Source organism: Oryzias latipes, chromosome 18 (assembly GCF_002234675.1).
Source record: "Oryzias latipes chromosome 18, ASM223467v1".
In the NCBI taxonomy this organism is placed as follows: domain Eukaryota; kingdom Metazoa; phylum Chordata; class Actinopteri; order Beloniformes; family Adrianichthyidae; genus Oryzias; species Oryzias latipes.
The window spans coordinates 14,609,899-14,615,987 of NC_019876.2; positions in this window are offsets into that span (position 1 = coordinate 14,609,899).

Consider the following 6,089-nt stretch of genomic DNA (forward strand, 5'->3'; position numbering starts at 1 on the left):
TGGAGCCAGGCGCCGTCAGTGAGCTGCAATTGGTCCGAGTCTGTGTAAAGCCAAATCTGATTTCTTCCCCTACCCCCTCAGCTTCTCTTTACTGCTACATGTAGCCCTCCAAGCTGAGAGTGATGGAAAAATAGTGTCTTCAAATTCTGACGTTACTACCACTTGATGATAGCATCAATAGATAGTTGCCAGTGCTCGAAAAATACATAACAACAGTTTTATAACTTCAAAAACTCATGCTAAAACAATACATCACTACTTACATTAAAGTGTTAACTTCTGTGCCTCAGAGCCCACCCACGCGAAGAAATGCATTTCTCTTGGGATCACCCTACTAGCGGAGGAATGTCCAGTCCTTCGTCCCTAAGGCTCCTCCGTAAAAAAGTTCGGACACCGCTACAGCTCCAAATGTCCCTACAATTGGAGCAATAGGGAGTAGCTAGAGGGTTAGGGAAAGAACTTGGATTCAGCCTAAGTCACCGTTTCATGGCAAACACTCTCGCCGATCAGGAGTGAGCTTCGTGGAAATCAACAACCTCACCACTTGAAAGCGGGCCCAGGAGAATCTGTCAATCAAATGTTTCGAACGTTGAACATGACGGGCGAGCTGTTGACTGTATATGAGTAGTGGACTGAGCGACTCCCCCTCCCTCACTTTCCAAATAGTAAGTACCCGGTGGGTCCAAGAAGCCAAAATCCCATGGAGAAATAAACAGCCATTATTCAATCATTCTGTTTGTCAGAATGGTAAAAGGTGTATCCTTGTATCCTATCCCAAGGCAAGAAACAAATTTGTAATCTTCTGATCACAGGTCGACCGCTGCACCACCATTCTTCCTCCACTACCTTTTTTTTAAATGTTTTCTTGCCAATCCTAATTTTTCTTCATTATATATTTATTTCTCAAGTGATAGTTATTCGAAGTTATAAACTGGCCAATGACATGACTCAATAAAAATACGTGATTTAACGTCATACGTTTGACTGACAGATTCTACAGAGCCCATTTTCAAGTGGTAGGGGTGTGGGCTTCCAACAATCTCACTCCTGATTGGTGAGACTGGGTGCCATCAAAATGTTGACTCAGACTGACTCAGACCCATCACTGCTCACTGACATCGTCTGGCTCCAGTATGGCGAAAATGTAGCGACTGCATCAACCTCATTTGGTTGGAGCTGAAAGTTAGCCATTTTTTTTGGATGATGTCACTCTCACTTGTTCCAGTTCTCACATACTGTCAAGAGGCACCAAATACTTTTATTGAGTCTTCTAATTGGTCAGTTTATAACTTGAATAACTTTCACTACAGACAAAATGTGATTTAAAAAAATTAGGACAAGCAAGAACATGTTTAAAAATAGTAGTAGAGCAATAAATATTACTCTGACAAAAGAGGTCTGTAGGATTTTTGGCTTCTTGGAGCCAGTTACTCTTAGGAACGCCAGAGGGGAGGAGTCGCTCAGTCCAGTTCTCAAATGCAGTCAATGGATAAACCATGTAAACATGCTTAAGTGTAATCATCAATTTCAGTGTAAAATGTTATCCAAATCTTATTGCTGACTTTGTGATATAATTGTGTGATAATTTAAGCATGTTTCCCGCTTTTTAGTTCTAATTAGCTCGAGGAATTGAGGTTTTGCTAGAAAATTCCCATGTCTGCAGACACCCAGCACACGTTTCTGTGAACAGCAGAGGAGTGTGAGCGCATGGCGTGCCCCGGCACGCTCGCCCCTACGCTCCTCGTGTGCCTGCAAGACAGCGCCGAGGGAATATCCGGCCTTTCCTTTCATCCTGCATTCATGTGTGACATCAATCGTCAACATCTGCTCCTGCCAGGGCTCGCGCGCGCGCCGCGGACCTGCAGACGCATGGCTGGCTTTGACCTTGCGCGGCCGCCGCTTCCTCTTGAAGACGCCGCTGACATTTGAACTCCTCTGCAGACTCTTTGATCCGAGTCCAAGTCGGCAGGTGAGTCATCCACTTTTCCTGACAGGACGGAGGATGTTTACCAACACTTGAACGAGATTCCCACGAGTATCGCAGCGAAGGAGGTGGAGGAGGGGTGGTGCTGGTGGCTGCGTTTGGGTGGAGAGATAGACATGTGACAGGGAACGTGCAAGGCCATGCTCGGGGCGGGAGCGGCGAGAGGGGGGGTGGGGGGTGGAGAATCACATCCGCTAAGAGGAACCGGCTGACTGCAGGCGTGACTGGGCTTTGCGGGAACTGACAGCATGAAGAACTTTTCCTTCCTCCTCCTCCTCCTCCTCACAGTCTGGACGGCTGCGTCATGCAGCTGCCGAACCGGAACCACGGAGCGCAGAGTGCAGGTCAGCAGGTTCACTAATGAAAGGTTCCTGTTTTCCACTGTAAGACATGAAAATAAACCTCTTATGTTAGAAAACTACAGAAGATGATCGGATCTACGATAGAAAAGTTGAATCAATAAATCAAAGAATTATGCTCATTTTCCACATAAAAACCAGGATGATAATTCAGATTTTTTTCCCCCCACAACTTTTCTCAAAAAGTTGCTCTTATTCATAGGACCTCTCAAAAATTAGGTATATAAATTGGAAATTTAAATTTGAAAACAGAATTTTGACTTTTTATCTAATGCCCAGAACCAATTCCCAATTTAGACCCCCCCCCCCAGAATTTTTAATTTAATATTTTTCCCGTTTTGTTTAGAACTTTGTCTATAATTTTTTTATTTTGTCTTTAATTTTTCTATAATTTCCAGATTCTGCCTTTTCCTGTGAGAATATCCGTTTAATTTGGAATTTTGTTTCTCTTCTTTATGTTTACTGTTTTGCCTGCCTTTGTTGTTTTTCACCAAAAGTTTTTTTTTCCTAAAATTTTACCTATTATTTTATAATTTTTGCTCTAAATCAGATTTTTGATTGGAATTTTTTCCATTTAAATTTTGCGATTTTACATTTCTATTTCTAATTTAATGTTAGGGTTCACTTTTTTAATTGTGTTAAATTATGTTTAATGCCAAGATTAAATTTAATCTCTAAAATTCAATTGTTTTCACTTAAATTCTGTCTTTAAATTTCAAGCTTTCAAAGTTTGTTCTTTCAATTTTATAACTCACATTTTTTCAGTATTAGATCTCTCTTTAGAAAAAACTTTATTTTATTTTACCTTAATTATCAAAATGTTTGCTCTATCCTAGCATTATTTAGATTTAATAATCTAAATTAATGTTTTTTTCTTTCTTATTTATGATCTTGTGGCATTTCCCAGGGTTCAATTCTGGGCCCTATTTTGTTCATTTTATAAATGATTTATCTTGGAAAACTAATTACTTAATTTTGCCACTGGGACAGATCGAGTGTTTTAAAAGCCAGGTGAAGACGTTTTAGTAGTTTAATTGATCTAATTTTGCCTTTTACTGTGTTTTTCTTTGTTTTTATTGTCTTTTACTTTGTTTAGTCCGTAATACATGTGCGATGATTGTTTCTAGTTCATGTGTTTTTACCATTGCAAAGCCTTTGTGATTTTTATCTGAGAAAGGCGCTATAGAAATAAACATTTGCTTACTTGTGGTATGTTCATAGATTGTATAAAATACACACACCTAGTCCTAGACCCAAGCATTGTGTGAGAGCTGCAGTTTTCAGTCATGTTTCCATGTCTGATGCACCAATATGTGAACAAAATGACGTCACGGCAGGTCTGTGTGAGCCCAATCATGTTTTTTGTGTTTGTTGTTGATTTAAAGACGCACTCTGATCATTGCTTAATCAATTTTTAAATCGTTATCAGTCGTCTTTTAATTATGACGGTGCAGTTTTAATATGAAAACAAACTGTGTCATTTTCTACGACATAGTTTCTGCAGAGCAGCAGGAGTTCATTAGAAATTTTCCTCCAAGTTGCGGGTGGGGTGGGGCAACCCAGCTTCCATTTCCCATCACCCCTTTTGTTTACACGCTCTCTCGCTAGCTTACAGCCCTTCACACCTCCTAACCTAACATTACTGATGCAACAAAAACAGTGAGGAGTATTGGAGCTATCCAGCCGTACAGTTTTGATCCAGATTCCAGCTCAGACGAGGAGAACAAAGATATACGAAGATCTAATTGTCTGCAAGTGGATGCATCAGCAGGGAGCTTATGACCCACCCAGCATCATTTCTGTGTCACAAATACAAACTTTTTCCAACGGCATTTTTTCATCTGCTCCTGATTCACACTAATGTGAATAAAGAAATACTTTGAAATGTAATTTTCTTTACATATGTCCTCCACTATCAGAAAAAATGCTAAAAGAACATAAAACACAATTTTCATCAGAATGGGTCTTTAAGATTATAGTGTATTGAAAAAATGAATAGGATGAACACACTTTAATTAACTTTTATTTCTGGTGAATCTCGTTTCAGATCCCAGAAAAGTTTATTTATGTATTTATCTTTTTACACTGAAAAGAGTTCAAACACATGCTAATGTTCGATGCTCTGATATACAAAGGTGGTGGATTTCTTAGTCCATGTGGAACCGCTGCATCGCTTGATAGCACAGCGTGAAAAGCTGCCATCACGTTCAGCCAAACAGCGTTGAATAGGAGTAGATGGACAACTGGGCGCCTCAGAACACAGAGCTGGTGACTGGCTGCAGCCGCAGAACAATGCCGGCACACATGTGACGGCAGGGCGGCTGAAACACACACACACACATTATTGTCTTCTCCAGTGGGCAGGTCTTGTCTCTCACACAGAAAGTTCCCCCTTTAGCCTTTGTCTCCTCAAGCCGACTTAATTTTATTTCCAATTTTGGTTTTCTCCTTCGCGCGCAACCCCAGCATGCATGAGACCAGATTGAGGATGGAGGGGCAGTGCGGTTGGGGCAATGGTGGTTGTGGTGGTGGTGGTAGAGGGGTTTGAGAAAAAAAAACAAAAAAAAAGTTGGTCCAACTCCGGGAGCCAAAGAGGTCACAGGAACAACACCCAATCCCAGAGCGGTTCCCATGGAGACCAGAGTTGCAACGTACAATGAGGGTGAGAGAGTGATGAAAGAAAGGGAGAGGGGAAAATGGCGGGGGGGGGGCTGCAGGTTGTTGGCGTCAAGGTTCAGTTGCCGTGTACTTGTGGGAGAGTTGCTGTGTGTGTTTGGGTGGGCTTGGGGGACATTACAGAGTGGTTCCCACTTAAAATAGCAGTGGTGGTGGTGCCGTATGGCTTGACAGGACTGGAACGGTTCTCCACCTCCACCACTTTTCTGCCCTGCCCCCCCCCCCCCCCCCCCCCCCCCCCGTTACAGCTAAGGATCTGGCGATGCAGAGCGAGTTGTGGAAGGACCAAAAAATGGCATTTCCACTTACAATAACTGGAGTGGAGCAATCAGAACAAACAGAAGGAAAGGCATTGGAGACGATCAAGCTGTCGACCTGAACGAAGGTCACTGACATCACCAGCATCGTAGCTGGTTGCACTTGAGCTTTCGGGTGGAGGTCATGGACGGTAGGTGAGACCGCATTCTGGCAATGTTTCTTGCTACTTCAACTTTCCTGTTATGTCAGGAAAAAGAAAACATCGCTGTCATGTCTGTGAGTCAACCCGATGCTTTTCCAAAGCCTCTTTCAAGGCCAGAGCTACAGGGGGACAGCTGCCCCCTGAGCAAAAAGCTTTGCCCGCCCCCCCCATTTTTGAGTCAAAACTTGTGTTGTTATTGATGAAGATAAAAAAAACATCAATAAAAGCTTCTTTAGGCATTGCAAATATTTAAAAGAAGCATTATATAAACAACACTTCGAAATTCATATTTCTGATCCCTCATTTGTAATGGCCTTCCATTCTTCTGTTCTCATTTGTCTTCCTTCCAAAGTTTTCTGCCCAAACATATAAAATCTTCTAAGTCTGTCACTGGCCTAACACAAATACATGATTTTTAATAAAAGCATAACTCTAAACCTAATAAATAAAGGAATATAAAGCTTTTCTTTTTAGTTTTATGAGTTTTCTTTTGAGCCTGTACCAAATAAAGTTATCAGCTATGTGTTTTTAACTTACCTCTGAGCTTGCAGTTTTTTTTTTTTATTGTGCAAGTAACTCTGGGACGTGAGACCTCAGGTAAAAGGGAAAA